Source organism: Tenrec ecaudatus, unplaced genomic scaffold (genome assembly GCF_050624435.1).
Source record: "Tenrec ecaudatus isolate mTenEca1 unplaced genomic scaffold, mTenEca1.hap1 Scaffold_760, whole genome shotgun sequence".
Classification (NCBI taxonomy): Eukaryota; Metazoa; Chordata; class Mammalia; order Afrosoricida; family Tenrecidae; genus Tenrec; species Tenrec ecaudatus.
This window is the reverse complement of record NW_027459659.1, coordinates 21,951-34,546: the sequence shown is the minus strand read 5'-3', so window position 1 is coordinate 34,546 and position 12,596 is coordinate 21,951.

Here is a 12,596-nt window from a genome sequence, read left to right as displayed (position 1 = left end):
TATCTTCAATCCTTTAAGACCCCAGATGCTATCTCTTTTGATAGCTGGGCACCATCAGCTTTCTTCATCACATTTGCTTGTTCACCCGCTTTGGCTTCAGCAGTTGTGTTGGGAGGGTGAGCATCATAGATTGCTAATTTAATAGAAGAAAGTATTCATGCATTGAGGGAATGCTTGAGTAGAGGCCCAAGGTCCTTCCGCCTCCTTAATGCTAAACCTATAAATATAGGCACATAGATCTATTTCCCCATCCTCATATATATATTTGCATATGTACATGTCTTTGTCTAGACCTCTATAAATGCCCTTTGCCTCCTAGATTTTTCCTCTATTTCCCTCGACTTTCTTCCTGTCCCACTATCATGCTCCATCCCCACCTGGGTTACAGTTATACCTCTTTGTTACCTTACCCTTGATCATTCCCTACCAGGTCTGCCACTCCCACCTCATCACCAATTTGGATCCATTGTTGTTCCCTTGTCCTGAGTTTGTTAGCACCACTTCCTTACCCCTCAACTCCCCCTATTCCATGTCCCCACGGAACTGTCGGTCCCGTTGTTTTTCTTCCAGATAGTTCATCCAGCCAATCTTATTAAGATAGACCTGTGGAGATAATAACATGCAGAAAAACAAGACAGAGGAAAACAAAGCAACAAGACAGAGGAAAACAAAACAACAACAACAAACCACTGAGAAAGAACAAAACAAAACACATCAAGAAAGAACAGCTTGTAGTTAGTTCAAGGATCGTTTATTGGTCTTTAGGAGTGTTTCCCAGTCCAGTCTGTTGGGGCACCACTTTCAGCATTTCCTGGGGATTTTGCTGCTCCATTCCCTTGCTGTTCTGCTGTACTGCCCCATTGCTTTGCCTCAGCGTGGTGGGATCAAGTCAGGCACAATTCCCACACTGTGTCTCCGGTGCTGTCCCCTGTAGGGCCATGGGTCAGTGTGGGGCATCATGTCTCATAGTGGGGCCAGCCATGTTGTGCTCTCTGTGGACTGGCTGCTCTAATCAGGGACATCATTCTCACGGCCTGGTGGGCCAGGATGTGCTTCACTCTCTCCTCCTCCCCCTTCTAAAATAAGTTTTATAGTTATCAGTGTTTGGAGGAAAAAGGAAAGAAGTGGAAATAGAAAGGAAAATATAGACTAGATGTTAGACAGATATTAACTGGTGAAGGGCAAGACAATATTCAACAAGAGCGAAATGGGAAAAATATGATAGAAACAGAGCAATGTATTGGGATGTTTGCAAGAGTTAAAGACAACAGGTCAAATATAATATATAATATACAAGGTTTCAATAGTGATAAATTCTAAATAGATGCCTGGATAGATGTGTAGATTCAATAGATATGAATGGAAGAGTGAGAGGATACCCACAAATATATACAAATTTAACAGAGGATATTTGTATATTTTATCTATTATTGCTACAAATGTACCCATGAATGTACAGAGCAAACAGGAGGCAAAGTTTTAAATACTCTAGATTTGCACTCTCTAATACAGTAGCCACCAGTTCCATATAAATAATTTAAATAAAATATGCTTAGAAATTTAGTTCTTGTATCATATTAGTTACATTTCAAATGCTAATAAGCTATGAGTATTTTATTCAGCAATACAACCTTCATCATAACTCCTTGAATGACTTCATAATTTTCCAAGAAAAACCGTTTGAAACAAGGCCAAGTGGTATGGACCCACTATTAAAGTTGTTTGATCTTAAATTCGAGTGTGAGGATATTAAAAATGCATCGTGAACACTTATCTGACAGTGAAGATGCTGTGGCTGAAAAGCCACAAGTTTGATGATTAAAATATAAATGACCCAAACTCTTCAACTTTGAAACGGAAAGACCCAAGCTCTTCTATCCCATTTCACGTTGTGGAATCCCTACGGAAGGGGCGCTTGGGTGACGGAGGGAAACTTCACTTGTTTTAAATGTTGAGGATTCTGCTTTTCTAGGCTGCAGTGGAACCACTTTAACAGGATTTTGACATGACTTTTCCCTTATAAAACGTGCTCAGCAAATAGCACAAAGTAAGTATAGTTTGGGAAAATTTTATGTTAACTATTGTGACATCTGCAAAGTTTTATAAGGCAACTAATTTAACAAATTCACTATTGTGAGGAGTTGAAAACATCAATGGGTGTTTTATGGCTAGCATGGTTGACAATTCAGATATGTAACTTTTTCTGTTATTATAACTACTTCTCTGCCAATTTGTCAAAACAGGGTGACCTGTGTGTTGCTGTAATGCTGGAAGCTGGGTCACTGGTATTTAATATACAAGCAAGGTCACCCAAAATTACAGGTTTCAGCGGAGCTTCAGAAAAAGAACATACTACAAAGGACTTGGTGCCCACTTCAGAGGAAGTAGTTACCGAAAACCTTATGTATAACATGGATACTTTGTAAAGTACTGAAGGCCTGGTGAATGGAGTCAGAACACTGCAGTGACAGTGCCAGAGGATGGACCCCTCAGGTCAGAAGGCACTAGAAATGTGTCTGAGGAGGAGCTGCTTTCTCAGTATAGAGTTAACAATGTTGATAAGAATGGAATAAAGTATGTAAGAATGGAACCCCAGTATCTTCATTTGCTAATGGGAACAACTCAAGGTGAGAAGACACAGCTGGACAAATCTACTAACACTTGGAATGTATGAACTATGAAGTAGGAAAATTGGAAGTAGTAAAAAATGACATAGAACACATAAGCATTGATATTCTAAGCAATAGTGAGCTGGCCAGTTTGAATATGAAAATCATATGACTTACTATGCCAGGAATGAAACAATCTAGGGGAATGGCATTTGATTTATTGTCAACAAGGACATTTCAAGGTCAAGCACAATGCTGACTGTGGTAGATATAATTTATCCATCTTCAAGGAAATCCAATCAACAATACTATTATTCAAAATTATGCTCTAACCACAAAAGCTAGTGATAAACAAATTGAAGAATTCTACCAACAACTTCAGTCTGGAATTGATCAAACCTGCATCAAGATGCATTGATAATTATTGGTGATTGGGATGCAAAAATTATAAACAAAGAGGAAGGAATAGTAGTTGGAAAATATGACCTTGGTGAGGAAACAAATTTGGATATCTCATGGTAGAATTTTGTAAGACTTATTACTTGTTCATAGATAATACCCTTTTCCAGTAACATAAGCAGCAACTATACACATACACTTCTCTAGATAGAATACACAGAAATAATATTTATTACTACTATGGGAAGAGATGATGGAAAAGATTAAGAAAATTGGTCCAAGTTCATAAGATACAACATACAACATTGAGTCTATCCAACCTGAATTTCAAGAACATCTCAAAAAAATATTTGCTTCATTGAACACTGGTGACAGAAGACCTGATGAGCTGTGGAATACATCAAGAACATTATACAAAATGAAAGCAAAAGATCATTAAAAAGACACGAATAAAAGTAAAGATAATCAAATATGTGAGTCAGAAGAGGGGATAGTAGTGGGCTTATGGACCTGAGTTGGACTGGGCTGGGATGCCTTTTTGATAAAAACTCTTTCTGATACCTTTAGGAGTGGCACTGGATTTGTATCTCTGTACTACCAAGACTAACATATATGGTACCATGGAGGTGATGTCCAGAGGAACAAATCATGAAGATCGAGAGTGGAGACTTGTCTGACATGTGCTGCAAGGTAGTCAGGTAGAGTTGGATTTCCCTTATCCTTTGTGGAACTAGTAGAGGTCAGATATGGCCACATGGTTAACTCAGTGTGTTAGTCTGGGTTGACTGGAGAAACAAATTCATAGACACTCTTATATGCATAAGAAAGAGTTTTAAATCAAAGAGTAATTTTACATTAAGAAAACACCCCAGCCCAGTCTAGATCAAGTCGTTAAGTCCAGTTTTAGCCCTATGTGCAATACATATCTATAAATTCCTCTTCCGACTCATGAAACACATGCAATGATGCAGAATGCAGGATGATCACAGGCCACTGAGTGGAAAATCTTGTGGATCCTGTGGCTGTGTAAGCATCTCTGTGCTGGTAAGGGTCTCCATGTGGCTTCTTCAGCACCAATGCTCTGGCTGCCATCATTCTGTCTCTATGTGGCTTGTCAGCAAGAATGCCTCACAGTGACTGAGCTGACAGAGAGAATGTCTCCCGCTTCCAAGGAGGAATATAGGTGTTTACAGAATTCTCAGGAGAAGGACATGTCCACACAGAGGCCTCATTGGCTATGACCTGATTGACAGGCTAGACTTCACTCCTTCACTCTTAATGCTCTCAAATGCACTCAGTTTGTTTCTGGAAAAGGCATGGAACGTGAAAAAATTGAACCTTAGGAGTTGTCTTTGGTTGTTCCTATCTGAAATGGAGCAAAGAAATGTAATGACTATTAAATTACAGTTCAGGAAAGGAAATGCTTCTTGGATTTGTCTGAGCTTAAAGCCTTCTCTTTAGTCAAAATAGGTGACAGAAGGTCTGGCCCTAGGTTGAAGCCTATGGCCACACTGCATATGAATGAATAGTCTATACAAGAAAGGATTGAATTTGAGTATTTTAAAGGAAATTGTGTTTAGGATCTGGCTATACTTCATTTATATTGATTTCTTTTACCTGATATTACTGATATAATATGTGATAGAAATGATTATTGGGAAGTAGGATTGGAGAGGATTTGTAATCCCACTGCCTTCAGTCATTATAATGGAATTTATAAAGAGGTTGTTAAAGGGACTTTAGGAATTTTTTTCAAGGAAAGGCTTTTTATTTGAAGCCTAATCTTAGGCAAGGTAAGTACTCACTGAGTGCTTTAAGTTGCAGGACATTTGCATTTGAAAAGACATGCCACTAAAACTGTTGGGAAATTGAAGGGGATAAAAGTGACTTTGGCTTTTTAAATTTTGAGCAAGCAGTTTGTGTCTAAGCCTGAAAAGTCTGGGCCCATGAGAGAACTCCGCCCACCCCCCCTTCTCCCCAAGGCTGAATTGTAAGGGGGGCTAAGGGTACCCTGAAATGCCTGCTAGTTGACTACCTGAATTCATTTTTGTTCAGTGGAAGTGGGGAAAACATAGCAACAGGGGTTGAATCTGGCCATTGACACATGTGGACCTAGTTCACAGAGCGTAGAAGAGAAGGGAGTAGGTTGGTCAGTCTGAATTAAAGATTTGCTTAAAAGTTGCGTCTATGGTTTTAACCTAGCCTAAGGGGATAGGTTTTTCAGAATTTGTGAAGGGGCCATCAAGTGGGTGATTCTAGCTTGCTATGGCAACCACTGAGGTAACTTGGATGGCTAAGACTGAGTTAACCAGACCCAACCTGATGAATATGTTTGGCCTTATGAACTGATGTACATTGTATACTTATTTGATGGGTTGCCTGCTCTGTATTTGACTTTGTTTATGGATGTAGACAAAAGGTCTCAAGTTGAATGAAGATTCTTCACATCCAAGAGCATGCTTGTCCCTCAGAACACTGGCTTGGTAGAAATGGGCAGTATGGAAATTGAGCACCCAAAATAGGGGGAGATAAAGACATGGAGTGGCTTGCTTACAAACTCATGGATGGAGGAAGATGTTGAAAGGATTATAGGATTAAAGTGTGAGTGTCCACACAATTGCAAATGTTAGACATAGAATAGTTTTGTTTTTCTAATTTATTGAATGAAGGTTTAAATGGGGCTGGTGTATTTTCAGTTGTACATTGTTAGTTGCATCATGTTAGGTGCAAGTACGATTTTATTATTGTCTCTGGTGATGCTGTAGGTTAAAGAGTTGTGTAAAGGTGTCAATTTATATCAAGACATAACTAGACATTCCTGGGTATGGGTAGGCACAGGGCCCAACCTATTAATTGGTTTGCAGCCTGAGGTAGTTAGTTTATTTTTCTAACATGGCCGATAAATACATGTGGGATTAATTGAAGGGTGGAGAGATAAATAACTTGGTGAGCCTCGCCTTTCTTGTCTCTTGCTCTTTTATCATGGGACCAGTGTGCAGCTGCCTTGCTTGTTCTGTGCCTCAATTTGCATGCTACACTACCTGTGGGACACCTAAACCATGGACTGGGTCACTGTAATTTGAGGTTCCTTCAAGACCTGCTTCGTCACACCACTGAATTCATATCTCTTGAGGTGGAAACTGTTGGACCCTGCCATCTGACTGACTGTTGATTACCTGCCTTGCTGTTTGCTGCCTGTGCCCGGATAGCCTGAATTACTCTACAGAGGACTACCCGGTGCCCTCAAGGACTGCCAGTGTCTCACAGGAGTGAGTTGCACTGAGCCATTTGTACTGCTTTATATTTCAATTAACTGTTTATTTCTTATGTTATACATCTATCTATCTGTGTGTGTGTGTGTGTATATATATATAAATTATCAGCATTCTGATTTTGTTTCTCTAGAGAACCCTGTCTAACACACAGCCTAATGATACCTATTTGGTTTCATAGCCTTTTTTGTAAGTGTGAGATACACTGGGAATTCCCTCTCTGTTCCTTCCCCTTTCTGCTTGCTGGAACTCTGCCTACCCTGGGGCAGCCTTCAGAACTCTGGGCATCTTGCCATGGTCTCACCTATCATGGAATCATTTTACTCTGCACCTGCTAGCCTGAGATCTTCCAGTTTTCCAGTTTACCTTTATGCATCATTGGTCTGCAGCTAAATGAGTCTGCACAAAGACTGGCATTAAATTTAAGGACTTTATATATACTTATTTGACATAAAACTAGTATACATATGTGTGTTAAGCCAGGTTGACTTAGAGAAAAAACATTTATTGATACTTACATATGTGTAAGAGAGAGCTTTATATCAAAGAGCAATTTTATATTAAGAAAACATCACAGCCCAGTCCAGATCAAGCCCATAAGTCCAATATTACAGCATATGTCCAATAATAGTCCATAAATTCCTCATCAGACTCATGGTGCACAAGTAGTGATGATGAATAGAGGAAGACTACAGGCCGGTGGATGAAAAATCTTGTGGATCCCATGGCGGTGGAAGCATCACAGAGCTGTCTCCACAGGTCTCCACTGCTCGTTTAGGTCTCAGCATTGCCTCACGTTGCTTGTCCACAGGAAGATGAAGGCAGAGAGAGTGTGTGACCCACCTCCAGGAAGAAAGAGAAGTTTTCAGAATCTTCATGAGAAGGCCATGCCCACAAGGAGGCACCATCAGACTGTGACCTAATTGACAGGGTAGACTCCACCCCTTAACTCTTAATATCCTCATGTTGACAGGAGATTATGTAACTACCACAATATGTGAGTGCCACTGTATATCTCTAGACAACCCAGCCCAACACAAGATGGATCAATAAGTCCTGGTCATATTATTGTGTAAACACTGGAAAGATTTATAGTTTTCAAACCCCAAACATGGGGTTTGCGTCAGAATCAACTCACTGGCAGCGAGTTTTTTAATGGGGTACATGGTTACATGAATTAAGGTGCAGATTCTTACTTAAAGGTAAATGATGCTATGAAACTTTATTTCTATATAATACATAAACTAAATGGTAAAATGATTTAATTTTACTGTTTTTTTCATCATTATCTCTAATATTTTCAAACCTATTTCCTTAATCTTATCATAGAGTTTCTTACTCTCTGGTGTGTTTTATTATGTGTAGATTCTGTCCCAACGCTACTCTTTTTAGGAATTTTTTTCAGGATGCCCACTAGCGACACCATTTAATAAAAGCACAAATGATGATTATATGGCTCTCTTGTGAAACATCACCTGGTCCTGTACCATTCTCACAATTGTTCTTATGTTTGAGCCTATTATTGCAGCCACTGTGTCAATTCATCTTATCAAGCAACTCCCTCTTTTTTCCAGTCCTCTATTTTACCAAGCATAGTGTCCTTTGCAGGAACTGGTATCTCCCAGTAATGTGTCCAAAGTACATGAGGTGAAGTCTCACCATTTTTGCCTAATGGAAGACTCCGCTGTCTGCTTCCTTAACCTTGGACTGGGCTGTCTATGTGAATTGAAGGACTTTGAGTATATTAACTGTTCCACTAGGGTGAGCTGAACTGAGCCCTCTGCACTGCTAACTTGACTAATTAGCTGTTATATTCCTTCTTGATATATATACCATAAGTGTCCTGGTTTGTTTCACTAGAGAACCCTGTTTAACACAACACGATTCTTCCTTTATTAATGAGTGTTATTGAAAATTTTGCTCTATTGCCAGCCCCTCTTTTTGTGTAAATAGTGTTTAATAACTTAATCTCTATAAGTGAACAATTCGTGTATTACACTCTGACACTGGCTTATATTTGTGTAATTTCCTTTTATTTCTATTATTATATTTATATTGAAATATTCTTCATGTATTACATAATGTGATCATTCACTTATATTTAGAAGATTTGTCCAATCATCACCACAACCAAATTCAGAACGTTTTTTTCTAGTCCTTATTTTAATTAACTTTCTATTTCCTCTATCCTCCCCTGCTAAGCCCCTAACTAATTATTAATCCAGTTACAGTCTCTATAGATCTAACTATTCATGGCTTCATATACAGAAAATCATACAAAATACAAGCAGGGAGCAAACAAACAAGGAAAAATCAAGTACTATAAAAATAACTAGACAAAAATAGAAAAATCTCATTCAAGAAAGTACAAAACATTAAAAATTGAAGCAACCTAAAAATAGAACAAAAGGGAAAATAAATGATTAGTTATCACATATTAATCTATCTACATCTGCCATAATCAACTTTACAATGCTCTCTGTCTGTTAGCAATGCTGTTCATACAACCGTCTGATACTATTTCCTTTTTCAGATTTGGATTTTATTATCTACAAACCATGGATCTCACAGGCTGGTATGCTTCTTCTAGGTGTACTTGGTTGATATCTCATTTAGGTGACTCTGTTTTAAGACAAGCTTTTGAAACCTCATTCCTTTTCTCAACATTGTTTTAACTTCCATGCAGTTGGATAAATTAGTGACACTCTCAATAGTACTACCTCATGCCACAGGGGATGATTTATAAGTCTATCTATTATAAAATTATAATGGTGCTTCTAAAATGAACCAGAGACAAGACATACATAAACCATAGAAATATGGATGGATTTGAGGCTCACACTTTATTCTAGCCCCAGACTAAGGCCAATTAGTTTCCATAAGATGGCCACGTTTGAGTTTGCCCTCATGAAAAAATCACTAAAGAGTTGGGTTTTATAGCAAAGTGTGGGGAACAAATCAGATGGTTCCTGGCTGTCAGAAAGAATAGGCTCTGTGTCTTAAAGGTGTGTCTTCCTTCAAACAAGGAGCCATCTAAGTGAGGTGTCAACTAAGTCCACATGGAGAAAGCACACCAGCCTGTGTGATCCAAGGATTGTAATTAATAAAATTTACATCCAAAGGTGGAAATAGTATCTGTACTTAACTTATAAACACTCCGTTTTCAAAACACTATGGAGAACAGGGGAGCCCAAAATTCATTTGCAAGGCCTCCACATTGGGTGAATTCTCTCTGGTCATAATTAAGGGATGTGAATAGCTTTGATATCAGATAGAGAACATTGTAAAGTTGATCATGACAGATGTAGTTAGGTTAAAATATAAGACTATTATTCAATCTCCCTTTTGATGCATTTTATAGTTGTTTCAGCTTTTAATATTTTCTGCTTCCTATTTGATTGAGGGTTTTCTGCTTTGTTTAGTCATTGTGGTAGTTATATAATCCGTTGTCAATTTGAGGCTTATGAGTGAAGGCATGGGGTTTAGCCTGTCAATCCCACTGCAGCTTGGTGTCCTCATTTGGAGGCGCTAAGGAGATAAACAGCTCAATGGAGGTGGGTCACATGTTCACTCCCTGGGAGACATTGCAGGTGACAAGACACATGGAGCTATGTTAGAACCCTGAGCTGAAGGAGACATGTGGAGGAGACATGTGAAGACCCATGCCAGGGCTGAGATTTGCCACTAGATCCACAATACTTCGCACCCATTGGCCTGTGATCTTCCTGCATTTGGCATTACTGCATGTGTTTCGTGAGTTCGAAGAGGACTTTATAGATTGGTATCAGACATACAGGCTAATATCAGACTTATGGACTTGATCTAGATTGGTAGGGGTGCTTTCTTTTTTTAAATTGTTTTATTAGGGGCTCATACAACTCTTATCACAATCCATGCATACATCAATTGTGTAAAGCACAACTGTACATTCATTGCCCTCATTCTCAAAACATTTGCTCTCCACTTAAGCCCCTGGCTTTAGGTCCTCAATTTTCCCCTTCCTCCTCGCTGCCCCCTACTTCATGAGCTCTTGATAATTTATAAATATTATTTTGTCATATCTTTCCCTGTCTGACGTCTGCCTTTCACCCACTTTTCTCTTGTCCATTCCCCAGGGAGGAGGCCACATGTAGATCCTTGTAATTTGTTCCCTCTTTCCAACCCACTCACCCTCGACCCTCCCAGTATCGCCATCCACACCACTGGTCCTGACGGGATCATCCGTCCTGGATTCCTTGTGCTTCCAGTTCCTATCTGTACCAGTGTACATCCTCTGGTCTAGTCATACTTGTAAGGTAGAATTAGGTTCATGATAGTGGGAGAGACGGGGAGGAAGCATTTAGGAACTAAAGGAAAATTGTATTTTTCATCATTGCTACATTGCACCTTGACTGGCTCTTTTCCTCCCCTAGACCCCTCTGCAAGGGAATCTCCAGTGGCCGAAAATGGGCTTTGGGTATCCACTCTGCACTCCCCTCCTCATTCACTATGGTAAGATTTTTTTTGTTCTGATGATGCATTATACCTGATCCCTTCAACACCTTGTGATCACACAGGCTGGTTTGCTTCCTCCATGTGGGCTTTGTTGCTTCTGAACTAGATGGCCGCTTGTTTTCCTTCAACCTTGAAGACCCCAGACGCTATAAATTTTGATAGCTGGGCACGATCAGCTTTCTTCGCCACATTTTCTTATGCACCCATTTGTCTTCAGCATCATATCATGGAGGTGTGCACCCAATGATACGATTTTTGTTCTTTGATGCCTGATAACTGATCCCTTCAGGACCTCATGATCACGCAGGGTGGTGTGTTCTTCCATGTGGGCTTTGTTGCTTCTGAGCTAGATGGCGGCTCTTTTACCCTCAAGCTTTTAAGACCCCAGCTGCTATATTTTTTTATAGCCAGGCACCATCAGCTTTCTTCACCACATTTGCTTATTCACCCTCTTTGTCTTCAGCGGTTGTGTCAGGAAGGTGAGCATCATAGAACGCCAACATAATAGAAGAAAGTATTCTTGCATTGAGGGAGCACTTGAGTGGAGGCCCAATGTCCTTCTGTTACCTTAATACTAAACCTATAAATATAGGTACATAGATCTATTTCCTCATCCTCATATATAAATATATTTGCATATGTACATGTCTTTATCTAGAACTCTATAAATTCCCTTTCCCTCCCACATATTTCCTCTATTTCCCTTCACTCTCCTCCTGTCCCACTACCATGCTCAGTCCCCACCTGGATTTCAGCAATTCCTCTTGGTTACATTACCCTTGATCATGCCCTACCAGGCCTCCCACACCCACCTCACCACCAATTTGGATCACTTGTTTTTTTATTGTCCTTGGGTTTGTTAACATCACTTCCTTTCCCCTCACCTCCCTGTCTCTCCTGTCCTCCTGGAACCCTGGGTCCCGTTGTTTTCTCCTCCAGATTGTTAATCCAGCCTATCTTCTTTAGACAGGCCTGCGGAGATAATAACATGCACGAAAACAAGACAGAGCAAAGCCAAACAACAATATACAACAAAACAACAACAATAACAACAAACCACTGACAAAGAATCAAACAAAACACAACAAGAAAGAAAAGCTTGCAGTTAGTTCAAGGATCATTTTTTGTCCTTTAGGAGTGTTTTCCAGTCCAGTTTGGTGTTTTCTTAATGTACAATTACTCTATATAAATTGACTATGCTGAAACAAAGAGTAATTGACTATGCAGAAAAAAGTTCCTTCTTACTCAGGTATAAGTCTCTTTGATTTTTTTTCTCTAGTCTACCTGGACTAACAGAGGTGTCATTGAGGTTGTTTTACTTTCAATGATTTTTTATGGTTGTGTTTTGCTTTGTATGATTTATGGTACATAAAACACAGGATAGTAAATCTATAGAGACAGTAAGTGGATAGAGGCTTGGCAGATTAGGATTGGAGGAAATTAGGAGATAACAACAAATATGAGAAGAAAATGTTCTGGAATTGATTGTGGTGATGATTGCACAAATCTTCTTAATGTGATTGAACAGTTAAATGGTATGGCATATAAAGTATATGCCAACAAATCATTTAAAAATTAGATGGGCAATCAGACAAATTTGCAGCAAGAGATCTCTTAAAAGTGTGAAAATATGTCACGTAGAGGACTGAGGTGTTCCTCACGTAACCTATAGTATTTTCAGTCACTTCACATGCATGTGAAAATTGGACAATGAGTAAGGAAGACTGAAGAAGGATTAGAACCTTTGCATTGTACAATGCTGGTTAAGAATAATGTACATACTAGAAACTTCCAAAAGAATGAACAAATCCATCTTGGAAGA